This window comes from Arvicanthis niloticus, chromosome 4 (assembly GCF_011762505.2).
Source record: "Arvicanthis niloticus isolate mArvNil1 chromosome 4, mArvNil1.pat.X, whole genome shotgun sequence".
Classification (NCBI taxonomy): domain Eukaryota; kingdom Metazoa; phylum Chordata; class Mammalia; order Rodentia; family Muridae; genus Arvicanthis; species Arvicanthis niloticus.
The window spans coordinates 80456510-80483774 of NC_047661.1; the positions used below are offsets into that span (position 1 = coordinate 80456510).

General features: G+C 48.0%; 1 protein-coding gene across 3 annotated transcripts in view; it reads left to right on the forward strand.

The window, feature by feature from the left end:
- The window catches only part of Igsf3 (immunoglobulin superfamily member 3), a 90800-nt gene that overhangs the window by 23095 nt on the left and 40440 nt on the right, over positions 1-27265 (forward strand). The window lies entirely within an intron of this gene.

The window sequence follows — 27265 nt, forward strand, 5'->3', positions numbered from 1 at the left end:
GAACTTTTGTTTCCTTCCAGGACAAATGTTTTGAATCCCACTCTGGTTGTCTTTTTTTTTTTTTTTTTTAGATAGGGTCTCATTCTGTGGCCCAGGATGGCCTGGAATTCATATTCTTGCTGTCTCAGTCTCTCTTCCCAGTCCTGGGTCACTAATGTGACTCACCATGCTATGCTGTTCTGTTTGATGTTTCTCAGCTCCTGCTGGGAGCCCTGACCAACTCCAGCTCCTGGACCCCTTTCATTAGGCAAGGGTTCCCTCCCAGATGCCAAGAGGATTCAGAATTCTGGTGTTCTTGACTATTACTGCGTTTCCATTTGGAAGAAGATAGCTTGATCTCTTATCCTTGCCAAGTGATCCCAGACTTACCCTCCTCCCTAGAACCCAGCAACCTCAAATGCCCCTCCCCCCAGGTGAAGAGTTTTGTATCTATAAGTGTGTGTGTGCCTGCATGTTTGTGCACACACTTGTGTGCATCCTTGTGCTTTTACAGGCTTGGGTGCAAATGTGGAGGTTAGAGGACAGGTTTTTGATAGTGGATTCTTTCTGTCCACTTGTTTCTGCTGCCTTGTCTTATGTTTGTGTATAGCTGGCCTGTGAGCTTCCAGGTGATTCTCCTGTCTCTGCCTGAGTGCTGGGACTACAGATGTTCCCCAGCACACTGTGGGCTCTAGGGATTGTATGTTAGGTTGCTAGGCTTGTGTGGCAAGTGCTTTTACATGTGGAGACGTTTCTCTGGCCTCTGTTTCAAATAATAATTCAGACAGATTTTTTTAAAAATGAAGACTATAAAAACAAATGAAATGGTCTGTATTTCAGATAAAACATTTTAGTGCTAAAAATTTGAGTTCTTCCTCTTTCTTTCTTTCTCTCTCTCTCTCTTTCTTTCTACAGGATTTTACTATGTAGACAATGCTAGCCTTGAACTTATGATCTTAGAGAGATCTGCCTGTGTCTGTTTCTGTTTTTGTGTCTGTATGTCACAATCCCTGGCTTTAGTGATTTTTAAAAAGATTTATTTAGTTTTCAAATTCATTCTCATTCTCTCTCTCTCTCTCTCTGTGTGTGTGTGTGTGTGTGTCTGTATGCTTGTGCATAAGAGTGCAGGTGCCCATAGAGGGCACAGGTGTCAGAGTCAGCAGAACTTTAGTTGTGAACTGCCTAATGTGGGTGCTGGAATCTGAACTCAAGAACAGCACATGCTCTTAACTACTGAACCATCTCTCCAGCCTTAGGGTTTTAAAAAACATCTCAAAACATTTTGCTGAGTGTTGCCAGGTTGTACAGGGTCACTGGGAATGTGAGTTTGCTAGTGTTAGTAACTTCTGAGTGGAAACAACACAACTCACCAACTTCTGGCCTCCTTTTCCTGTCCTGTAGCCTCACCTGCAGACATTACCTCTACTTGTAGAAGCCTCTGCCTCCGGCAGTCACTGCTGCCTTCTCTGGACATCGGGGCAGATACATCACAGCTTCCCTTCCTTTACTACTGTGAAAAAGTCAGATGGACACCAAGAGCAAGGGTAGGGTAGGGGGAGGGGGTAAGATAATGAAATGCCATGTGCCCGCTTCTCACAGTTGTCAGCTCATGGCTCAACTTGTTTTACATACACTACCCTCCCATATGATGTCCAAGAAAATACAAGGTCTGCTAGTGTATTCCCATATACTGTTCAAAACTCTTGTCTGTTAAGCTGAGTGTATTAGGCATTTATTTTTCCACTTAAAAATTCATTTTCAGAGTAACAAGAATGTAACCTTTCAATCCCACTAGATCGGTAGAAATGTCAAACAATAGCTTGAGTTGCGGAAGACACAAGTTCAGAACACTGGAATGCTGTCTGGGGACTATAAATCAGGGCAGCATAGTTGCAGAGATCTGAACAATGCCTGGTGTGGGCAAAAGGACCCTCGGGGACAGTTAGAAGACTCTAGATTGCACTGGAAAGTCGCAGGCTGGATGAAGGTTCATCAGTTGGAACATGAGTTCATTGGGCAGCACCTACTGTTAGTACAGCAGACTCTGACACCCAGCAGCACCCACTGTTAGTATAGCAGACTCTGACACCCAGCAGCACCCACTGTTACTGCAGCAGACTCTGACACCCAGCAGCACCCACTGTTAGTACAGCAGACTCTGACACCCAGCAGCACCCACTGTTAGTACAGCAGACTCTGACACTCAGCAGCACCCACTGTTAGTACACCAGACTCTGACACTCAGCAGTACCCACTGTTACTGCAGCAGACTCTGACCCCCAGCAGCACCCACTGTTACTGCAGCAGACTCTGACACCCAGAAGCACCCACTTTTAGTACACCAGACTCTGACCCCCAGCAGCACCCACTGTTACTGCAGCAGACTCTGACACCCAGAAGCACCCACTTTTAGTACACCAGACTCTGACACCCAGCAGCACCCACTGTTACTGCAGTAGACTCTGACACCCAGCAGCACCTACTGTTAGTACAGCAGACTCTGACTCCCAGCAGCACCCACTGTTAGTACGGCAAACTCTCACACCCAGCAGCACCCACTGTTAGTACACCAGACTCTGACACCCAGCAGTCGAACCAAATGCTTTGACCTGTGTCAACAGGATTACTGTAGAAAATGCTTCCTCAAGTCAAAAAAGAACGATGTAGAATGGTACCTGCAGAGGATTGCCATTTTTGATGGTTTTAAGATATGCAAAGCTCTGTGTTGTTTACGACTGTGCAGTAAAAGTGTAAGTGTGTAAGACTGATAACTATGGCTGCTCTGGGGCAGGTGGGACTGACAGGATTGGGAAAGTGGCAAGATAGGGACCTGAGCCGAATCTACAGTGCTTTCCTCCTGGGGACAAAGCTTAGAGCAGCAGTTCCCAACCTGTGGGTCATAACCCCTTTGGGAGCCTAATGACCCTTTCACAGGGGTCACCTAAGACCGTCTGCATATCAGATATATGAAGTGCTAATGAAATAATTTTTTGATTGGAGTCACCACTACATGAACTGTATATATTAAGGGGTCACAGCATTAGGAAGGTTGAGAACCACTGGCCTAGAGCAAAGGGAACAAAATGTTAGGGTTTGGCACACCATGAATGTGCATGGGTATTTGTTATTTATATTTGCTGAACGTTTAAAATTTTCCCTATTGAAAAAGTAAGCTAAGCATAGCAGCGCTTGTCTGTAGGCTCAGCTACTCAGAGGGTGGAGGAAGAAGTTTCAGACTAGCCTGGCCAACGTAGCAAAACTCTGACTCCAAATAGAGGCTGGTGAGATGGCCCAGTGGGTAAAAGTCCATGACACCAAATCTGATGGCCTAGAGTCTGACTCCCAGGAACCAGTTGATTGAAGGAGAGAACGGACTCCTGTAAGTTGTCCTCTAACACCCATGCTTTGTGACATGTGCTACATGCACACGTACACGCACGCACGCACGCACGCACGTACATAATAAAGAATTTAAAATAAGTGGCTTGAGATGGCCAGTGGGTGGGTAGGGTGCATGTGCTTGTAGTAGTCTCAGCTACTGAGGGCGGCTGAGGCGGGACAGTTGTGAATTTAAGACCAGCCTGATCAAAATCAGCAACGTAGGAGACCCATATCTCCAAAAAGGGGGGTGGGGGTGTCACTGTGTCTTCTGGCGTTTACTCTCTAGACAGGTCAGATAACTCAGCGTCTTTTGGTCTTCTGATCCCAAGGAAATGTGTTTCTTTATCACCCGAGGATAGCGCATGGCTTTGTTGGCGTGTACTGAGTTCCTAGAGGCTCATGACTCCAGGTGTTTCCTAGCCGTCTGTATGGAAGGGTAGAGAAAGCAAAGCTACACAGCCTGGTGATCCCGGGAAGCCTCATTGCTGGGCTTTCACCTTTCCTCCTGGAGAAGGTAGGAACAGTGGTGACAGAAGGCTGAGCCAGGAGTGTTTCAGGCCTCCTCTAGTCAGAAAGGCAGCTTCCCGTCTGTCACCTGAGGTTGGCTCACACCTGTCTCCACACCTGTGGTTTGCACACAAGTAGGGAGGATGGGTGTGAGAGAAATAGGATTGAGCTGAGCCTTGCTGAGGAACAGTGTCTAGACGGGTAAGAAGGAAGTGTTGAATAGATGCTACAGGAGAGAGGATCTGTCTCTAGCCAGTCACCAACAGGCCTCTCCCTGGCTGTCCACTCACCTCTGCTGCTTCCCGTGTTCAACCCCGTCCAGCAGACCCCACACCCTATCTCAGTGATTGCACTGTTGTCCCTAGCTCCACAAAGGTCCTGACTGATCACATAGAATGGAATGGTGCTCCCTGGTACCTGCTCCTGGGCTGTGAGACTTGCGTGCTCACTCCAGACTCTAGCTAAGGTGTCTCCTGAGTGAGCCACCCTCCCATCGTACATTGGCACCAACTCTGCTTTTGTCCTTAATCCCACGCTTGTCTCCTTTCCTGGGACTTCCCTGGAAAGCCGTGTGTGTGGAGATGGAATGGCTCAGGCTGCGCATGCTCTGTGGGACCCTAGGCAGATATGCTGGCCCAGCTAGACTCGTGGTATCTACAAGTATGGCTGTGGTGGAGCTGAATGCAGTCACATGGAACGCCCTTAGTGGAGGGCCTGGGCTGTCAGAGCTGGTTGCTGTCTTTCCCATTGTTCCTTCTGCTCTCTCTTCTGTACTTCATCCCTTCCTTTCTCTTCCTTGTGGTTTTCTGTTTGCTCTCAAACAACAGTATACGGGAAAACCTAGAGGTGTGAATTATAAATGGTGGGCTTGGGGGTGATGGCTTCAGCTCACCAGGTCACAAACTAGTGTTTGGAGGGGTCAGTGGGCCTCAGGCAGCAGAGCTGGAATGGGGCCAGAAAAATCAAAACCTTGAGCCAGGTGTACTAGTGCATATCTGTGATTCATCCCGGCTGCCTAGAGGCTCAGGTGCAGGATTCTCCACAGCTATATAATGAGTTTCTGGTCAGCCTGGGCTACATGAGATACTATTTTTTTTTTTTAAATGTCAAAGCCTTAAGTGTCCAGATGTAGTTTGTACTTGATGTTTGTACCAACCATATTGGACCTGCCTGGTGGTGTTTGGTGGGGTAGATTGATGGAGCGAGTGCAGTTGAGATTACCTCCAAAGTACAGTAAGACCTTGAACACTGCAGAGAAAGAATTTTTCCAGAATTCTGTCTTGGTGTGTTGAGGGAGTCTACTCTTAACTGCATTTTCCTAGTAAATTTGATGAAAGTAGGAATTGCACTAATTTGAGTGCCTGTCTGCCTGCCTGCCTGCCTGCCTGCCTGCCTGTGTCTGTTGGTCTTCATAGTCTTGGGGAGTAAGTCCAGAGTCTCCCCATGCTAGTTCAGTGCTCCACAACAGGCCATGTGCCCAGTCCTTATCTGTATGATTCTAAAGCAAGAAGGGCAGCTGGTGTTCAGATTGGCCAGAAGGGGAAGGTGGACGGTTTGGGTCTGTTGAACTCTGAATCCAGATGCACACTGTATGCGGTGGAGACTGTTGGGATAGATAGATGGAAGGTTTTACTTGGCAGGCATTGCCCGTGTAATGAAGTCCCCAAACAACACTGTCTTGTCTCCCTGGGTCTGCTTGCTCCATCCTGATCCGACCTGGAGAGAAACAGCATGTAGTTCTGACAACACACTGAGGGTCACCGACAGGTTGGAGCCTGTGTGTAAGAGGTGTGGAATGGCCCTGGCCAGTAAGAGCAGACTGTGCCCGTGATGTCCTGGAGTGTTGGTTCCAGTGCCAGCATCCTGTTGGTGGTGCGCACTCAGCTGCTACCCACTGAATAGATACATGAGATTGAGCTTGTCCCGTATCCAAGACCTCAGAGCCCTGTTGGTGTTGGCTCAAAAGCAGACTTTCTTTTCTTTCCCTTTTCCCCCTCCCCTCTTCTCCTCTTCTTTCATATTTCCCTCCCCATCCTCTCCCCTCCCCCTTTCCTTCCTCTTACCTCTTGACTTTCCCCCCTTTTCCCACCTTCTATTCCCTTTCTTTCTCTCCTCTTCCCTTCTACCCTTTCTCCCCCTCTTCTTTCTCTTCCTCTTTGCTCCCCCCACCCCCTCTCTCCCTGGTTGGAACCTGGCCTGGGTCTTACACCCAGCTTCTTACCACTGAGCAGTATCCCCAGGGTCCCAAAGGGAGAGCTCCTCACCTGGCCTGTTGTCAGTAGAGACCTCACATTCATGGAGAGATGTCTGTACAGACAGGGCATTCAAGCTTGTGGGGGTGGGGAGGTTACTTTACAACCCTACACCCTAGAAACCCATCCTCCTTTGCCTTTGGGCTTTTTGGTCAGGGGACATAAAGGAGATCGAGGGAACTCTTTGATCAGTGAAGGCAGCTGGCAAACTTACAAGTGTAATCCAACCCCCAAACAATGCTTTTTATAAAATTTCTAGATAAAATGCCCTGATTTGAAAGAGTATTAGATGGAATTTGAGCTGGTGGTGTGAATTGTAGTTCCATCTGCTCTGTACCATGGCCCAGTAGATCGGCAGCGCCATTTGTCACACTTTGTTTTAAAGCCTGGAAGATAAATAGTCCTGGATGCTGTCCAGACCCTCCCGTGGAATCCTGCACTTGGATCATGGAAGGGGTGGGCGGTGAGAAATCCAGGGCTGATCAGAGGAGGGAGCTGTGTTGCCAGGAAGATGTACCTGGCATCCCCTCGTGGGCTTGCTGGTGATCGCCGAGGTACCTGGTGCCGAGGGGACAGGGCAGACCTCATTCTCTCTAAAGCAGGCTGACTATTCATTTGTTCATTCATTCATTCAACCAATTTTTTTTTTTTTTTTGAGCTCTTATTATCTAGGACACTACACTCTAGGGACTGGGGATCTAGTACCAGTATTTCTAGCCTTTAGACCCAACATGCCACATAGATCACCCTTATTTTATTAGTGACTTAAGTGCATTTCTTCAGATGTAGGACCTGAGCTCAGAAGTCTCTAGCCTTTGCTCTTGATGCGTTTGAAGCCCAAATAGGAAAGAAGTGTTCATGACACTCGGATAGCAGGGTACACTTGTGACACAGAGAAAGGTAGAGGGGGGAGGATCTCCTGAGGCACGGAGGGGACACAGGATGAGGTAAGATAAGGCTCTGGGTGATGGTGGCCTTCTTCAACCAAGTGAGGTAGGTATGGAGGGAGATTTCAGTATAGCGTGAACTCACAGCTCTGGAGGACTTCCTGGGGGGAGGAGGTCCAGGCATTTTTCCAGCAGAGTAGATAGAAGGGCTTTAAATTCTCAACTAGCCATGAGCTGGGTGAAGCATGGAGAACAGGTCTTGTCCCAGGTGAAGGACTTCAAGTGCTTTGAGTTCCCCATCCCCTTGTGGATATGGGCCGGAGAATCCAGGTATTCATTAATTCTTGCAATGATGGATCTCTAGTTCAATGCTTCCAAAGGAGGGGCATTACAGTGTTTGAAGAGGAGAATTCTTAGTGTGTGAGCCGTTGCCTTAAGTCTTTTCTGGAACATTGTGGGTGGGAAATAAAAAAATAGTCTTTTTTTTTTTTTCCCTCTGTGTGTAGGGAGTTGGAAAGAGTGATGTTCTGGAAGGCGGCTGATGCAGCCCCAGGTGCAGGTGCCTGGGGAGGTGGCCAGGCTGTGACAGGAGGGCCATGGCTACCAGGAGTTAGAGTGAGCAGAGTTAGGGACAATTCTTGAGTGAGGGTCAACTTGGGAAATGGAGGGGGGGGGGAGCAAGGGGAAGCCATGACGAAGGACTGTCTGGGAGGTGCAGGCAGAGCAAACTGAGGTGGGGAATTTATCTAGTGTCTGGAATTGTGGCTCTAGGCTTTGAGTCCAGTAAGAGTGAGTAAAGGGAAGGGAAAGGGGCGGGGCTCCAGGCCTACTGCTTAGAGGCAGAAGGAAGGCCACAGTTACCTTAAATCTTAGTCTTTCAGGAGCTGGTTCTGGCTCAGGTTGCAGATAGGTCTGGGGACCCTGGGAACTGAAGTTGGGTGCTGGCTCAGGGTTCTTCAGAGTATGGTGGACTTAGAGCCAGAGTTTGCACAGCAGCTCCTGGCTCCAGAGTAGCATCCTAGACTACCTGCCGAAGTTGTATAACTTTTATTATCTAGACTTGAAGTCCCAGTATGTGATTTCTGCTAGAATTCTAGCTCATCCAGACTGCACGGAGCCCACCCCTCCAGTGGGAATCAGTGTCACTTATCAGCTGGGCGAGGAATTGGGCATTGTTGGGACCAGCTTGAGAAGCACACCCTTGGCTCAAGTGGGGAAATGGCGTGAACAGGTGAGCTGCCTCATTGCATGGTTAGAGGTGGAGGAATGTGCCAGGCATTGGCTGGGGATGGTGGCAGCCAGGAGACAGGAAAACAACAGAACGACCCAGGGCTGTGTGGGGGATGGAGGAAAATCAGGAGGCATTCTGGGCATGAGCCAGGGTAGGCATGGGTGTTTGATGTGGGCAAGAGGGGACTGGAAGGAGGCGGGCTGGGTTGGACCATGTTCTTGTTTTCTAGTGTTTTCTCTGCTTGTTCCAGCCACCCCCTCAACCTCTATTTTTCTCTCTTTGTTGTCCAAAGTTTTTTTAAAAGCAGTATTTTATTAGAAAAAGTTTAAAATTATTTTTGCCTGTTTTTACCCTCTTCCTGGTTGACTTTAGCTTGAATTTTTATTCATGTATTTTTGAGTAGGCAGTACATGCATATGCTCTTACTTAACAGGAGTATAAGAAAGCTGGGTGGGGTGATACAAACCTCTAACCCCATCATGTGGGAGGCAGAGGCAGGTGGATCTCTCTGAGCTTAAGGCCAGTATGGTTCATCGTGAGTTCCAGGGGCTGCATAGTGAGACCCCGTCTCCAAAAAAAAAAATGTAGTTGGCTTGGAATTAAGTCAGCTTCTCATGCCTTCCAAACCCTCCTCACATCTGGGTTCTGTGTATGTCCTCTACCAGTTTTAACTTGTACGTGAACTGCTCACACCTGAACTGAGCCCATCTTGAGCCACCTTGGCATGGAGGTCTTGCCATGGCCATGGGCATCCATCTGCTCCAGACCAGGCTACCCATCTTCAGAGAAGGCAGGACCTGCAGGCTCAGGGATAACCTCAGCTCTAGATTCTGCCCAGCCATGCCTAAACCTGCAGTTTTAAGTGCTGCTGCTTCTAATTCCAGTCAGATCCTTCCACTCTGTTCTTCATCTGGCTTTTTATGGTTTCTCAGAGTTGTTTTGATCCTGAGACCATGAGTCTGCATGCCCCCTCCCGTCATGTAAGGGAGTGTCTTTTTCTGGCAGGGAGGAGTGTGCAAGTTAGGAAACACAGGTGCTTTGAATTGCACAGTTCAGTTCTTGGAATTAACACTGTCTTGGAGCTCAGATGAGATTTTAAGGATTATGTTCCTTTTTTTAAAAATGGTATATAGAGAATTCATCCCTAGAAAGGAAATTGTAATGTCAAATCTCCACCCCTGCAACACACAATGCCCTCAAACCCAAAGGAACCCTGGGTGAATATTATGGGGTAGATTGTGACATTCTGTGAGGCTCCCTCCCCCCTCAGCCACTACCCCGGAAGAGGAGAGAAACGCTTGATTCAGCTATGAGAGGAATGCTTGAGCTCTGGGCATCCACGGTGGCAGGATTGTGGGACTGTGTGCCCTGCCTAGGCCCAGGACTGACTTCTTAGCTGGCCTTTAAGGGACAGATTGCCACTGAACTCTGGGTAATACCCAAAAGTAGCTGGAGGAAGCCGAGAGCTGGGTTTCTGCAGTGCGCACCATCAATCCATAGTATTTGAAGCTATTTTTCTCCGCAAGTGTCCACAAAATTCATTACTTTACAATGAGCCTGGCAGGGATTGTGGCAGTGGGAAACTCTACACAGGTCCCACGCTCTCTTTCTTCTGGAATTTTGCCTTGGCAAGTAAATCAAATACCCAGTAAACACACTTGTGAACTTCCCCAAAGCCCCTTCTGTCCGTGGCCTTGTCTGTTCCTCATGGTGGCCTTTCATTTTCCTGGGCTTGGCCTGCTCCCCGCCATGCACTGGGGCTGAGCCTGCGGCTGTACAGGTATGGCCAGCTAATCCTGCCAGACAAGGTCAGCCACAGTTAATGGGCATCATCACTTTTTTTACCTGCTAGAGCCCAACTTCCTTTGGTGGCTCTCCTAAATCTGGAGAAAGGAATGAGAGGAGAATTGAACTTACCCTTCAGATGCACATACCCTTTCCTTGCTCTGTGGGTCTGTGCTGCTCCCCCACCCCCGCCGGGCTGTTCATTCTGAATGCTGAAGCCTTAGGTGGCAGTTATGTTGGAGCTGGTGCCTGACGTGCTGTTAAATCATATCTCTGGTACACTGCCGATAGCAGTCTGCCTTGCTGCTGCCAAGGGATGCTGGCCCCCTCCTCAGATTCCTAATCTTACGTTGCTGTACACAAAAGAGCTCCGTTTTTTCAGCAGCAGATAGAGTGGGAGTCCTCTGGGGGAACTGATCAGTTCTGAGTTTTGGTTCTCAAAAAGGCATCGTGCAGCTCGTCAGTGTCAGCCATCACAGCTGTCAGTCACTCTTGGGTTGTTTTCTCTCCCCCTCTCTTTTTTGCATGGGGTGTGTGTGTTGCTGGAGATGGAACCCAGTCCCCTCCCCTAGGCTAAGCGCTTGGCCTGCTGCTGAGGCCAACCTCCTTCCTCCTGCCAGGGTTATTTTCCAGCATGAATGCCTCCTCTCAGTCAGTGTTCTGAGCCCTTCCTTGGTTGAATAAATTTGGAGTCCACTGCTTTCCAGGAACAGGCCCTGCCTTGGTGACTCTTCCTCTGTCTTGACCTTTGTGGCCAGCAAAGCTCTGCGGGAGCTTCAGGGTGTGCAGCTGATTTGGGACTGGGAGGGGATCGAATGACAGGTATTTTAAAGTGGCCTTGAATGGACTGTCTTCTGTCATCCTTCTGCAATCGATGGGCAGGTTAGTGTGGCCTGTGAAGGCACCTGCCGTCAGGAAGCTTGCCATCCCAGCAGCTCTGTGATTGTTGTCTCTTCTCCTTCCTCCTTGCTGAGTGCTGGCTGTAGGTGATGATTTTTAGAGCCACAAGACCAGGTGGATTTCTTCCCTGCAGAGCCGACTCTCAAGACATCCCTGTGAACTTCTGTCTCCTGTCCACACTTCTGTTACATCTCCCTGCAGACTCCCACTCCCTGCTCCCCCCATTCCAGCCCTAACTGCTCTAGCTGAGACCCCAGCAGCTCTGGACTTGATCATTCCTTGTAGAACCTTCTTCTAAGAGAGTTTGAAATGCCCCCCACCCCTTTTCCTCCTCAGTGGTCCTCTACTGTGCACAGGCTGAAGCTCACCAGCCAGCATCCTGGGGCCCCTAGATCTAGCTGCTAAGCCCTGCTGCTTCATGGTTTTCCTCTAAGCCTGTATGTACCTGCCATTCAACAATACAAGCCATTGTCCTCTGGACCTCCAGGTCCCCAGTGTGGTGCCTTTATCTTTAGGCTGCCTTGAGATCCTGTGTCCCTGTGTGGAAATAATCCCTCTTGTGAGGCCCTTTTTCACTCCACCCCTTCCCTACTTAACCCAACCCCCTCTGTGAGGCCTTTTTGACTCCGCCCCTTCCCTACTTACCCACTTCTGTGAGGCCTGACTCTGCCTCCCTTTTTGGGAAGGACTCCTCACTTAGTCTAATATGTGTCCTTCAAAGCACCATTTATATAACTTTTCTCCTTCCTCGATTGAGGATATGGTCTTGTAGTTTGACCAGGTAGCATCGTGTTCAGCAGAGAAGAGGCACCATTAAAAGTATTTGTGGGATGAATGACTTGAGCTTGGGAGTTGGGAAGGGCTGACAACAGCAGTCTGGAGTGAGAGGCGACAGTGGTGGCCCATAGGCACAGTTTATAAAGGTAAAGAGGGAACCCCGTGTTTGGATGAGGTGTTTACTTTTAATTGGACCTGTTAATTAGGGCTGCAAAGGGGGCTTTGATTCCTGGACCTTAATACTTTAATAGCTGGATCTTGGTCGTCAGCCTCAGGAAGAGGAAGTGGCTAAATAAGGGAATAGGCCTTGGCAGCTTTAGGAATGTGATCTAATGGTTTTTAGCCAGGCAGTGTCTGAGTTAAATAAAGTGTTATTGCTGTGAAGAGACACCTTGACCAAGGCAACTCTTATAAAGGACAACATTTAACTGGGGCTGGCTTACAGGTTCAAAGGTTTAGTCCATTATCATCATGGCGGGAACATGGCAGTGTGCAGGCAGGCATGGTGCTGGAGGAGCTAAGAGTTCTACATCTTGTTCTGAAGGCAAACAGGAGAAGACTGGCTTCTAGGCAGCTAGGACGAGGGTCTCAAAGCCCACACCCACAGTGACACATGTCTTCCAACAAGGCCACGCCTCCAAATAGTGCCACTTCCTGGGCCAAGCATATTCAAACCACCACACAGAGGGAATGGGGAGAGCCACATTGGGCATGCTTGGGCTGGATAGAGTCGCTTCAGTCTGTGAAGTGGGAGCAGCACACCTTTCCACACGATGCTTATGTAGTTTACATGAGGAGGCCCCTGTGGAAGTGCTGGTGTGGTTTGGGTGGTGCCTGGGATGACAGCTCCTCAGGCCCCATTTCTCCTGGTGAAAACCTTAAGCTGGGTGAGGTGGGGCTTGCCTCTGGGAAGTGGGTGAACTCTTGAAAGGCTGTGTTTGGACATGAGCACAGCCATGGGAAGGACCCCAGTGCCCTAGACCATGGTTATGGCAAAGCCTTCTCCTGTTCCCAGGAGAGCTATTGACAAGTGTGTACAGAAAATCTCACTGCAGCCTCCTCCTCCCTCTGGGATGTTTACAGCCTGAGACTTGCCCTTGCAGAGACCCCCTACCGAGATTAGCTAAGCCTGCCTCCTACTCCCTGTAGAAACCTATCTACTCAATTCAGAGTAAAACCAATGCAGTTTCTGAGTTGCTGCTGGTGTGGCTCCATGAGAGCGCCAGGCCCATCGTGTTCTAGCTTTGTTGTGTCTGAGTTTGTCTCTTCTTTGTTCCCTCATTTCCCTAGTCAGGTTTTCAGGATCCAGCTACATGGCCCATTCCTTTCATGGTAACACTCAGGAGGCTGAGGCAGGCTGATTTCTGAGAGCTGAAGGCCAGCCTGGCTTATATCTTATCTCAAAAAACAAGCCCCACTCCCAGCAAAACAAACAGAAAAACTACCACCCCTACCAAGAACAAATGAAACCCTGGCAAGGGCTGCTTGCTTCAGATAATGCTTCTCATACCTTTTGTTGTCTTCTAGAGAAGGTTTGAACTACTCTGAAACAGGAGGGTGCACATTGGGGAGTAGATTCTGAGTCTGTATCATGGTGGGTGGAGGCTTTGAACTCTCATTGCTGGGTCAGCCCCTGCTGCCCAGCCCAAATCCTGCAATCTCTGTTGCTGCAGGGCCCTCGCTGCAGGGGTTTAGAAAGAGCCCTGTAGTGTGTGTCCCATCCTTGGCCTATAGAGTCAGTCAGAGGAAGCCTGCACATAAACGCTCCAGCTTCTGCTTTCTCAGGAATCTGGGGGCCATCTTCCATCAGGTATCCTCTATGTGTCCTGAAGGGTGATCAGAATCTGGGTTCTGGCATCTGTTAATGCTGTCTGGAGGCATCCAACTGGGAGATGTCAACAGCAGAGATGTGTTTGAAGGCTCAGAGGGGATCAACATGGAATTGAAAGTTTAATAACTCAGAAAATAAGGAGTTTTCAGAAAAGTGACTGAGCTTAAAAAATATAAGTAAATGAGGTCACATCTGTCCCTCCAGGCAGCAGCTAGAATCTGAAGCAGAGGACCGCTGACACCCACACACCACAGAGGGCCACTGGCACCCACTCACCTGCCTGGCTTACCCAGCTGGCCATCTTGGCTCCAGACAGCCTTTTCTTTCTATCTCTGTTCCCAGCCCCCACCTCTCGCCTTTGGTCACAATTCCTGTCATATTTTCACAAACCTCAGAGTGGTCTGCAAATACTGCCCTGCAACTCCTTTTGTGGGCTCTACAAAGCAGGTAATTTGAGAAATTTATCCATTGCTGTGATCATAGGTGACCAGTGTGGTGGTGACCCTCGTGGTGTGTAATTGGAACACACACAGTACAGGGAAGGAATGCAGCCACCCAGTGGCATTCTCCTACAGATGCTACAAAGCCCAGTGCTTCCCCATGCACTTGGAAGGTGAGGGGTAGTTTTCTTTCAGAAAATTACTTTCAACTTCTTGTATAACTTCTTTTCCCTTTTACTTGATAATATGCTTTAAGCAATTTTAGATGTTTACATTTTTCTCTATGATTTTTTTTGGGGGGGGAGTTGGTGGGTGGACTGAACTCAGTCACTTTTCTGAAAACTCTTTATTTTCTGAGTTATTAAACTTTCAATTCCATGTTTCCCCTCTGAGCCTTCAAACACATCTCTGCAAAGCACTTAACTTCAGCGCTAACTCCCTCAGTATCTTTTCTGTGATTTTTAATGGCCAGATAATACTTTGATAGTGAGGAGATGCTGTGATTTACTTAATATGTTCTTTGGTTTGCTTCTTTTTTTTTTTTTTTTTTTTTTTTTTTTTCCTGAGGAGTTGCAACAAGGTCTCACTATACAGCCCAGGCTGGCCTCAAATTCTTGATCCTTCCAAGCCTGTCTGATCCGTTGTTTCTTAGTGAAGCTCCTCTCTCCTCTTCCTCCTCCTTCTCCTTCCCCCTCCCTTTTTAGTGAATTCCTCCCACAGTACAGTTTGCCACATCCACCCTCCTAGCCCATGCTCTCCTCTCTGGATTGCTACAGAATTTCTCTCTGCCCCAGAGTTACTTTGTGTGTCTGTGATGCTGACTACCATTGTTCCTTAGAACAAGCCAGGTGGGCCCCAGAGGTCACTCCCTATGTGTAGTCATGTTCAGTGTGTCCTCCTTGAGTTGTGCAACCCCAGAGCTTCCCACAGGTGAGGGCACTGTGCCTCAGCTTGGACCACCAACTGTGAACACTAGGGATGGAGGGAAAGAGAATGATGAATGTTCACACAAGCGATAGGTGCACAGGGAATCCCCAGGGGCCGGCTCGGAGCTGGCGGCTATTTATTTTTAGTTGAGTGCAGAGACTGCTCTCAGGAAAATGCTGGATGTGTTTCAGAGGCCTGACCACCCATGCTTAAGCATAAGGATGGATTCTATCGAGGAGGATGAAAAGTACACGGGTACGCAGTTAAGTCTGGATGGCAGACTCCAGGTGCCCATCTGACCACACACAGCTCAATCTGGGTAGAATGAATCCATGCCATAAATGGGCCCAAACCCATGATATTGAGGAGTGTTTTAAAAGAAAAAGCTGAAGGAACCCCAAAACTGAGCCATTGAGATGGCTCAGGAGTTGAGGCGCTTGCTGCACAGGCCTGATACCCACAGTGGAGGAGAGAACAGACTCACAGAGTTGCCCATGGCATCCACACATTGTACCCCTGCCCACACACATCATGAGCACATTCACACATCACTGAGAGCAGCAACGATGGCTAATGACAATGAAAGTAAGCCAAGCCCTTGGAGCTCGGACTCTGTCTGGGTGAAGGCCATGGGCCCTGCAGACTGTCACTGCCGGCAGGGAACCTACCTAGCAGCATGACATGAAGAATGAAACTTGGGTTAGCATAGCATCACCTTAGCAGACACAAGCCAAAACTTCCAGAGTCTCACCTCACGGTCTGTTTTTTTTTTTTTTTTTTTTTTTTTTTTTTGACACATTTAAGCACAGTAAAACCTTGCAAGGAGGTTTCCACATGACAATTATCACAACTAATCTTTAGGTATAGCGACATAGAAACTCCCCAGCAAAGTAGCAAAGCACCTGTGTGACCTTTACAGTAAGAATGTGTTCTGTTGATTGATAAACCTTGCTCAGGGTAAGGGCCTAAGGAGGAAGGATTTGTAATAAGCATAAAGATGGATTCTATTGAGGGGGATGCAAAGTACACGGGGCATCTCTCATAAGGAGGGGTTCTCACCGAAAGACAAAGCTCAGGGCCTAAACAATGCTCAGGAGGATCCTGGAAAGCTTGCTCAGTAGAATAGCAAAAAGATCACCAGGTTGCCAGACAACATCCACTCCAGCCTTCTGGGTGACCAGGTGTCGGTAATTTTCTGCCTTTGAAGCAAATAACCCTGAGTGTTTAACACGTCTGGTTCCTCTAAGCTGTGCCTCCTACATCAGGGGGACAAGGTGACAAACCCTTGGATGGGCAGGGGTACAGTTTTCCTTCCTCCCCCAGCTGACAAGTGACATTGATCCTTTGGGCTGCTCTCAAATCCTGCTGTGCATCAGTTCATGTGCTGGCCTGCTGTTTGTCCTCCGTGCTCCTCCCTCACCTCAGACTCTCCGTGGTGGTCATCAGTGGTGGCATCCCTGCTCACTCCACCTGACTACTGGGAGGCCCCTGCCAGCACTTCCCGGGGACCAGAGGGACTTTGTCAGGAAGACTGTGGCCCCCAGAGCCTGCCATGGAGTGAGAAGAACACTAGAGATTTGCACAGGGGCATTTGTGAGAGCAAGAGGAGGGCTTCCTGGATCAGGGAAGGCTCCACTTCTCCAACCATACCTACTGAAAGCCTGTTACTCCTCAAGGGCTGTATACACCAATTTCTAACTCCACTGCCTGGGTACTGGGAGACAGAATGAAGACAATGTGTTGATGGATATAGCAGACCGAATTTCCCAGACCAGTGGTAACTTGGAGAAGGCCTTCTCACCCTGCTGCCTCCCCCTTGCCTAGGGAAACACCCCGGCTTGTTTTCAGCAAGGGCCAGGCCTAGCAGCCTCCCTTAGAGGCCACATTGGGTATCACGCACCGAGGGCATGCAGATGACATTCTGCCTCTTTTGGGAGGACACACAGGAAGGGACTAAATGCCGGTTGATGCGGTGGAGTTAGTTTTTCTAGGCCTCCTTGTATGGGTTGGGTGGTAGGGCCAGTGAAGATGCAGAGCCCCTGCAGCCTCCTCAGAGATGGAGAATCTGGGGAGACTGGGGTTGTGTATATGTGTGTCCAGGGGCTGAAATAGTGGCAGCAGGAGTTAGGGATGCACTGTGGTGGGGAGCCTGGCCTGCACTGGTTTTCTCTGGAAGTCCTTTACAGGAACTCACACTAAGCCTGTGGTCCATTAGGCCCAGACTGTGGTGCCACGAGGCTGCCCTTTGCAGCAAGCAGCCTAAACCTTCCCTATTTTCTGTCAATTTTGAGACCAGACAGAGCAGGAGTGGGCAGGGTAATTATAAGGCGAGCGTTTACAGGCAAGTAATCTGATCCTGTCCTTTAATTTCCACCATCTAGAAAACAAAGCATTCAGATACTTACATTCTAACAGAAAGGTGGTGATTGACAGCTGCTTTGACTCCAAGTGGAATGGAGAGAAGTATCTACCCTGTGGCCGTGGGCATTGGGTTTTAGGAGAGGCTGCCAATTGCCTACTGCTGCCCATCCTTCTGGAATCTTCTTTTATGCCATCTTTAGCCTGGGCATAATAGGGAGAGAAGGAGAGGGATGAGAGGGAAGTAGGACTCTGGGCTACTTCCCCTGACTTTTCAGGAGTGGGAAAGGAGGGGCAGAATTGACAGTGAGGGAGATGTGGTCTTTGAGCTGTATGATGCTGAGCCTGCCACAGAAGGAAAGTGAGGGCCTCTGGAAGCGAGCCTGAGCAACAAAGTCCTCTTACTGGAACACATACTAATAGGTCACTGAAACAAAAATGAGGGAATCATACCAATTCAGATGAGGAAAAGGCAAAAAAAAGGAGTTTGTCAGTAATAAGAAAAAATACATTCATACATATATATGATCCAGATATCCATCAATCAGAGATGACCCTAAGATGGTATACTATATAGCTATATAAAGAAATATACATTGATAAAAAGTATATTTATTTAAACGCTTTAAGATTTTTTTTATTCATGCGTGTGTGTGCGCACACACACACACACACACGTGTGTGTGTGTACCACATGATCGTCTGGTGCCGTTGGAGGTCAGAAGAGGGTCCTGGATCACCTCAAACTATAGTCATGGCTGGTTTTGAGCTACCATGTGGATAATAGCAACCCACCTGGGGTCCTCTGCAAGAGCAACACGTGCTCCTAACTCTCGAGCCGTCTCTTCAGCCCCTAAAGTATAATAGTTACGTAAAAGTTTTGAACGATACTGTATGTTTTTACTGGTTATGTGCACACAGCCCTTTATCGAAAGTGAGAGAGTTGCCCCTGAGGTTCATTTGTGACAATCTGAGGAGCTAAAGAAGGACAGGATTAGTATTATGATCAGAAGAGTTCGTGATACTCTGATTTAAAAAAAAAAAAAGGCAAACAAAAACCCCAGGCAAAGCTGGTCTTCTAACCTAAGAGCTCAGCGTCTCCTGTGTTTCCAAGCTGTGGCTTAGCATTGGAAGCAGAGACCCACCCAGCCCATAAACAGGAGCTGAGCATCTGTGTGGACTGGCCATGTGCTAGGTCACTCAGCAGTGCAGGTGTCAGGGACATAAAGTCATCTGGGGGCAAAGTGAATCATTGGTAGTTACACCTTCTTAGATGTGACATTAATAATTTAACATTTATTCATCATCTCTAGGCCATTTCTATTTTGGGTACCCACTGGAGGAAATTCACTTTTTTTTTTTTTTAAGACTGAAAAGATGAATGGATGATACTCTTGCCCTTGAGTTTCTCAGCAGGCAGGCCTCCTGTTGGCTCCTTCTACCCTTAATTTGGTATCCTTGCTTCTAAAGCCTTGCCCTTTGCTCTGTCTTCTAGCTGCCCCTAGAGCAATGATTCAGAATTATGAATCTGATCCGTCTACCTGTTTACCTCAGTGCCTTCCTCAACTCCCCAGTCCTGGAGGAAGATCCGCCTTTACTGATATGTCTCTCAGTGCCATCTCCTGACCAAAGTGGAAGTACCCTGAAGTCACAGGCTAGATCTAGGCTGGCTTCCTGCTCAGCCTGGAACAGCAGCGATGCTGTCATGTGTCAAGTTCCGCTCCACACCCTTTGAGACATAGTTCAGATGCTGCCAGCTTCTGTGAAGCTTTTTGGACCAGGCTGGGGGTTCAATGGCAGCCACCTTGCTGCCAATCATACCTTGTTGAAGTATAGTAGTCACTGTCATTTCTATTGGGAACACCAAATTAGATGAAACCATCTTATTTATCCTCCCCTCATGTTCGTGTCTTGGCACCCATCACATGATGGGCTCTGAAACCACGGTGAGGGAGAGAGGAGCGAGTGCACTGGTTAGCTTTGCTGTGTAACAAACGGCTCCAAGACTCAGTGGCTTAGAGCAGAGTTGGTGGATTGGAAAGTTTGGGTTGAGCACAGTAGGTGTGGCTGAGGCCTCAGTTGGGCAGGGGTCTAGGCTGGGAGAGACATCGCTTACTTGGATCATACTTGTCACCCCTAATCCCAGTGCCCTTTTTTGTCTTACCTCTCCCGCTCCTGTTCTCGTCTGAAGGGACAGTTGTGAGGACGCATACAGGTCCATGTGCCTGTGGCGTTCCACAGTGATCCTCGGCTATCTCTGCACCCCACGTGTCATACCTAGAGCCTAGTTAGCCTGACACAGCACTGACCCAGCCATGACCCTCGTTTTTAATGTACTTTATTTAGTGCACATGCTGTGCCTTTAGCCCCACTTGCTCACCCTCCAGTCTTTGCCTCAGGCCCTGCCTCTGCACTGTACCACCACCAAGGGAGTGTAACTCATAACTGCAGTGAGGGTTAAGTTATCTGTGCAGAGTATGTAGAACAGTGTCACATACTGTCCAAGGCTCAGTGAGGCCAGCTAACACGAGTATGTCTGCCGGTGCTCTGACCTGGAAGGGGTTTGGTGCACTTCTGGCTCTCTCTTGGCTAAGGCTCGCAGTTGAAACTCCCCAGATGCAGTCTCCAAGGTGTTGGTTTTAACATCCTTTGTGCCTTTTGCTATCCAGAGACTGTGTCTTGAAGTTAGCCTGGTTTAGATTCCCCTAGACACCTGAGGCTCTCTGAGTGCCCCACCATTTCCTTTAAGGCCAGCAAGGCTACAGGGCAGATGGGCGCCTTGTCACTTATCTCGGAGATTCACCAAGCCATGGCGCCGGGGAAAGCCATTAGTCATGTTCGGTGTCATGGAGAAAGTTACTTAACCTTGAAGACCATTTCCTCCTCTGGTAAGTGTGGCTATAATGAAATCGACCTCATTCAGTCGAGGACGAGTCCAGGTGAGGCGATGCACGCAAAGCCGCGAGGGCAGGCCCTTCACCGGCCTCATCCATCTTCATCTTCAAGTGCTGTATACCTGCTAATTTAAAAACTGGGGGGTGGGGGAGACTAGAAAATGGAAAAGAGGAGATGTCGCTGTTCTTGTAACAAACAGGTGAGAGGCAGCCCTGCCCTTGCCACTCAGCAGCTCAGTACAATATTGTGAGTGCTTCATTACTTTCCAGGGACAGGGTTTCAACACATTTTCACTGTGTACATATGCACTGTGTATATTTTGCATCTTTAACTCAAAGTTAAATGTTAATGTTCCTTTTAATACTTCTATACTTAGAGCTTTCATGAGACCCATTTTTAGATCAATATCTCATATTGGTAGGAGATGAAATTTTAAAATGCTCATTTGTTGGTTTTCAAGTATTATTTGCTCTCTAGGGTTCCCCAGGAGACTGATACATGATACATTACATCATCCCCATATTCTATTTCTATACCTGTGTGTGTGTATGGCCAGGTGTGTGCCTGTGTGTGTGCATGCGCACACCTGGAGGTCAGAAGTCAGCCTCAGGTGTTGTCCCACAAGCACTACCAACCTTTTTGTTTTTTACTTTACGTTTTATTTTATGTGTATGGGTGTCTGTGCTCCTCCATGTGTGTGCGTGGTATCTGCGGATGTCAGAAGAAGTTGTTGGATTCCCTGGAACAAGAATTAACAGATGGTTGTGAGCCATCATGTGGATGCTGAGAATTGAACCCAAATCCTCTAGAGAGCAGCCAGTGCTCTTAATTACTGAACTAGCTCTCTGACCCCATCAGCCCTGTTGTTTTGAGATAGAGTCTCTTACTTGCTCATAGCTCACCAAGTAGGTGAGACTGGCTGGCTAGCAAGGCCTAGCAAGGCCCAGCAAGACCCAGGAAGGCCCAGCAAGGCCTAGCAAGGCCCAGCAAGACTCAGCAAGGCCCAGCCAGGCCCAGCCAGGCCCAGCCAGGCCCAGCCAGGCCCAGCCAGGCCCAGCCAGGCCCAGCCATCTGCCTATCTCTATCCCCAGAGCTGGGGTTTAAAGTGGGTGTTGCCACAGTCAGCTTTTTGTTTGATTTTGTTTTTCAAGACAGGATTTCTCTGTGTAGCCCTGGCTGTCCTGCAACTTAACTCAGTAGACCAGGCTGGCCTTGAACTCAGAAATTGAGTCCTCACACTTATGTGGGAAGCACTCTGCTGGCTGAGCCGTACCTGAGTTCTATTCCCATCTTCTAGATATTTTGGTTAATCAGTATGCCTGAGTCACGTGTAGAAAAGCATTTAGGAGCGGAGCTCAGGTCCTCATACTGCAAGCATTTCGTTGGACCTGTCACATGAGAGCCTTAGCCCCATGGCCTATGTGTTTGAATACATGCTCAGTCATTCATGTTGAACATAAAAGAAAATGGATTCTGTAATAGGAGGTGTATGTCTCTGAATCCTAAGGCATGTTTCAAGAAATGAATATGAGGTGTGTTGGCTGTTCCCTGGTCATGAACTGCTGAATCATGTCACCCTGAGCCAAGCTCACTAGGATTTTAACACAGTGAATATGGATGCATCCTTGGACAAGTAATGTCTTGATGTTTTTGGTTGTGAGCCTAACCTTTAACAGCTGAAGTATCTCTAGCCCTGGACAAGCAGACTTGAAAGCTAATTAAGTGACTGATACAGCCGAGACAAGGCAGCTTCACCTGCCCACAGACCATGGCTCTTTGGGGCCTTGAATCATTCTTTTGAGGGTCTTTTGAAACACAGGGGCTTTCCCTCTAGAATATATAAGTATGCATATGATACAGTTATACATTTAATCTTAGGCTTGGAAGGAGTCTTATATATATAAGGATGAATTAGCTCTAACTAATAAAAACAACAAATGTTGTAGTCAAAGCAGTGGCAGGGGTAGGGGTGGGGTGTCTCTGTGACTCAGGAATTCAGTAGTATTTCAGGCTTGGAGGCTCCCAGACGCCACAGCCCAGATCTTCTCTGGGTCAGCTGGCATGGGGAAGATTGATTAGGGCTGGAGAGCCACTCTTGGTGGTTCTTTCTGATGCTAACAGGTTAGTGTTGGCTGGTGGCACCAAGCCTCAGGTGGCCCCCATCTGGCTGCTTTGATGCCCTCATATAGACTATGTGGTCTGGGAAAGCAGGCAGTTTTACCTCAGAAGCCAAGTGCATGGTTTCTGCATTTCCTATGTCCCCAAAGGTCAGCCGAACTCAGCATGTTAAGCAAAGTATGGAGTCCCTAGAGCAGGGCCTTTGTGCTTGCCTTGGGTGCAGCATGAACCTGGAAGGCATCCTAACCCACCACCGAGGTGTTCTTTTTCTCCTCCTCTTCTTAATTTTTTTTAAGGTGGTCTCACTGTATAGCTCTGACTAGCCTGGAACTAGCTCTGTAGGTCAGGCTGGCCTCGAACTCATGAAGTTTCTCCTGTTTCTGCCTCTGCCTCCCAAGAGTGCTGGGTTTAAAGGTGTATATCGCCATCCTTGGCCATCACTGAAGGTTTCTGTGTAGGGTTTTGTTACATGGGCATGCCTCATTGAATCGGTGGCTATTGGTGATTAGACTTCGTCTCCACCCCCTTTCCTGTTCTATAGGTTTGAGTTGGAGCTGAAATTTTCAACCTGCAATTCATGACCAACTTTGGAAACTTTAAGGGGCCACCTTGAATCATTTTATTAGCACAAATTCTGATGGGGTTGGAAGAGGTTCTCGGGATGCAGAAGCCTCTTGTCATTAATACTGCAAAGAAGTTAGGAGCTCCGGTCTTAGGACTTAGACCAAGCATCTATGTGAGTGAAACATATGCATATGTATATTGCACACACACACACACACACACACACACACACGCACACACACACGCATGCACACATGCATACATGTATTGCATGCAAATGCTTTTTATACTATACTAGTAGCTATGGAAGAGGTTTTATACAGCAGTGAGGCCTCATTTGTATTTTGGAGTAAAGCTTTGGTTCACACGCCTTGCAGAGGAGTGCAGTATAAAAAGGGAAATAAAATTACTTGTCCTGTGGCTCAGTTTTTCTTTTCTAGTCCTTTCTACAGATGAGACTGGGTACTGGGTCTTTTCTCATTGCAGAAGTTGCATTTGCCTATCACAGAGCAACCTGAAGGGTACAGAATGTCTGAAGTTATAATTATTATTTTTTAAAGAAACAGTCTTCATGGGGAGGAACCTACTGTTGTAGACTAAGGAGGTGGTTGGGCAGCAGCCTTGGGCACAGTTGGGGACCTGGTCTGTTTGAAGGCAGCAGAGATTAGCATTGCAGAGACTTCCCAGGACATTCAAGAGTTTGATGTGAAAGGTGTGTTGAAAAGAAAAGTCACTTTATTTCTGTTAAGCTGCACTCCCTGTTGAGTATGGTGGTGCACATCTGGAATCCCAGCGTTTGAGAGGCTGAGCCAGGAGGATTGCCACAAGTTCAAAACTAACACTTTGTCTGGAAAACAAAACAAAGACCCCACTTTCTAAGAGCAGCCTTGTTTTTCAGGGATGCAGAGCTGTTTGTAGGGTGGGAGGGAAATGACAGTCAGTCAACAGGTATGGCCGGCTGTGGCTAAGATTGGACAGATTGCTTATTTGTTAGGACTGGTTGTAATCTGCTTCTGGTCTGCATGCGTTGCTTTGACCAGCTGCCCTGGTCATTCAGATCATTTAATACTGATTCCCGTGTGTAAGTGAGTGTGTGTGTGTGTGTGTGTGTGTGTGTGTGTGTATGTGTGGTATAAGATCTGTGAGCTGAATGCACTGTGGTTAAGCTCATTATCAGAATTATCAGATTGCATCAGATGGGGTTCAGCTGTTTTCTTTAGGTAAGAGGAGAATGGCACTTTGTGAAATCCTCAAAACTGGGAGCTTAAAACTGTTGAGAGCTTTCAGTTAGATGTGTCCATTCATTTGGGGACCTGACTGGTCCTCTACAAAAAGAGACATCATAAGGCTGACAGTTCTCTGTCTCTGTCTGTCTCTGTCCCTCTCCCTCTTCCTCTCTCCACTCCCCCCCCCCCGCCGTGTGTGTGTGTGTGTGTGTGTGTGTGTGTGTGTGTGTGTGTGTGTGTGTGCAGGTGCAAGTGTGCAAGTGTGCTCGTGTATACATGCACTTAAGGCCAGGATTCTACATCAAATGTCTTCTTTGATTGCTTTCAGTATTAATACCTTTGAGACATGGTCTCTTACTGAGCCTGGAGCTCACTGATTCTGCTAAACTAGTTGTACCTGTCTGCACCTTCCCAGCATTGGGGCTACAGGTCTGCACCATTGTGTCAGCTTTGTGCACGGTAATGATGATCTGAACTCAGGTCCTTATACTTGTATGGCCAAGTACGCCATCCCCCTAACCCCAACTCAGATTCTAATTCTTGAGTCTGACACACATATTTAGGACTACATGGGAACACTTAAAAGTTTTGATGCCTCTGCTGCTGGTGAGATTGTAAGGACATTTGCCGCCAAGCCTTGTGACTTGCATTTAGTCCTTGGAAACCACATACGTGGTAAGAGAGAACCAATACCTTGCACCCATCGCCCTCCCACATACACAAGGCTGCAGCCCAGATGGATGACATCATAGGAGGCACTATTATTTTCTGAGGCTTCCCTTACCTCAGTGCCTCTGTAATTCCATTGTGGGTCCAAAGATGAAAAGCAGTCCATAGAGGATGCTGCTGGAGTTCTGAGTAGCCCCCAGCCTTCTTTGCAAGGGATATGGCAAGTCTGTGGCTGTTCAGTGACAGGTCACTGGAGCACAAAGCAGACCACACGTCAAGGAGGCCTAATGTTAGGATTGCAGTTGTTTTCATAGGAGCACACACATGTTTGATGGAACTGTAACAATTTATGTGTGTATTTAAATTGTCATTAAAGTACCCCACATTCATATTAGGCTCCAAATTTTAACCTATTAACAATTACTGATAGCTTTGAGTATAGTAATGGCTGTCATTAAGCAAAATGTAACAGTGTGTGTGTGTGTGTGTGTGTGTGTGTGTGTGTGTAGGATTAGAGGGATAGGTGGCCTTTGGGTTGTGGAGTGGTGTGTGCATGCACAGATGTACAAGGACATGTGTATGGGGGAGGAGTCGATGAGTATCTTCCTTACTCACTTTTTGACATTATTGTTTGAGATAAGGTCTGTCGTTGAGCCCGGAGCACTCCTTGCTCTGCCCCTCCCCCAGAAGTTGGCTAAACAGCTGGTCAGCAAGCCCTAGGGCAACTTCCTATTGCTACCTTCCTAGTGCTGGGATTCCTGGTGTGGGTCACTGTGCCTAACCAGTGGGTGCTGGGGACTTACTTTTGCGTGTAAGAATAAATACTGACTAAGCTCTCTCCTCAACCCCTCCCTGCCTTTCGTAAAACAAGCATAAACAATTTATTTTTACTGTTCTCGTTTTTCTGCTTCGGCTGAAACCAGGATGGAGTTCCCTGTCAGACTTTGAAACAGTTCTGTCCAGGTGTAAGTGCACAGGCTCTCGCTCTGCACAGCTGGCCTTTGCAAGGCTGTGGGCCTGCAGATTAGTCCAGCTTGCTCTGAGGCCTGAGGGCCCTCTAGGTTGGACTGAGCTGCATCCTGCTAGGATTGGCGCTATCCCACTCCTTAGCTGCTGAGTCTGCAAGAGATAAGTTTCTAGTTGGTAAAGGAAAAGGTTTCACAGGAGTGGGTTGCAGCTGGGATAGATGTGGGCAGCCAAGATGTGGCACTCCTAGGAGGCTACTACAATGTCCCTGAGCAGTTACTGACCAGGATCTGTCTCCAGATCCAGATCTATTGGCTGCCTTAGCCAGTTTGAGACTTGGCATCTTTTTATTGAGTACTGGTTGTGTCTTAGTCTCTGAGTCAGGGCCTTTATAGACATCTTATTCAATCTTTTCCATCTTGTACATGGGGAAACTGCGGCTTATAGTTCCTGTCACATATCTAGAATAAGTGACAAAGCCAACATTGCTATGTTGTCTTCTCTGAAGTCCTTTCTGTAAGATGAGGCCAAGGTCTAGAGACAGAACTGTATGTCCAAGATGATGTGGCCGGCTCTAAGCTGAGCTGTGCTAACTTCTGAGGCCAAGCCTCAGATGCTCTTTCTGCCATGTATGGCTATCCCTGGCATCTGCCACACCCAACAATAAAAATTGATTAAATTTGTTTTCTATTGCTATAACAAAGTACCTAAAGCAGAGTGTTTTATTTTAAAACGAGTTGGTTTTTTTTTAGCCCATGGCCAAAGGCCAAATACTGTTGGTTGGTCCTTGTGTTCTGCTTCTGGTGAGGGCCCCTTAGACTATGTCACGTGAAGGCAGATGGTATCCTGGCAGGAAAAGGTGCCATTTTATAGTGAGGCAGGAAGCTAGGGATGGAGTATTTGGATATGTGTGTGTGTGTGTGTGTGTGTATATGTGTGTGTGTGTGTGTGTGTGTGTGTGTGTGTGTGTGTATATATATATATATAGCACATCCTGGTGGAAGCTAACTCATCCCAGCTACTAGCATTGATCCCTTCCAGTGTTCCCAATGACCTCTTGACCTTGCCCTAGGCTCCACCTCTTAAAGGTTCCATCCCTCTCACCTTACCTCACCCCACCAAGGCCTCAGCTTCCAGCATATGAACCCTTGTGACACACACATAGACCTTGCTCAAAGAAGCATTGCAAATGACATGGGATGAGAAACTTGAATCTCCATATTTACGTTTTGCCTTTGCAAGAGGATGCAGTGTAAGGGACATGGGGAGAGTAAGCAGAGGGAGAGGTGACCTTGGAAAGCTGTGTCATACCAGAAGGCAGGGGCTTGGTGGGCCAGTCAGAGCCAAGAGCCCAAGGGCACCGACCTTGTTTCGATCTTCTTGCAGACTGTCCCTCTCTGCTTTGTCAACTGGTAGGAGTCTGCGTGCCTTCACACTCCTGTTCATTCCTTGTAAACTGGCAGCCGTTGCAGGATCTTCTCGCCTCTGTTTCTACAGGAGAAAGGTGCTCTCTGGGATGAGATGGAAATAAAAAGCACCTCCTGACCCCCACCCCAATAAAAAAAAAACCTC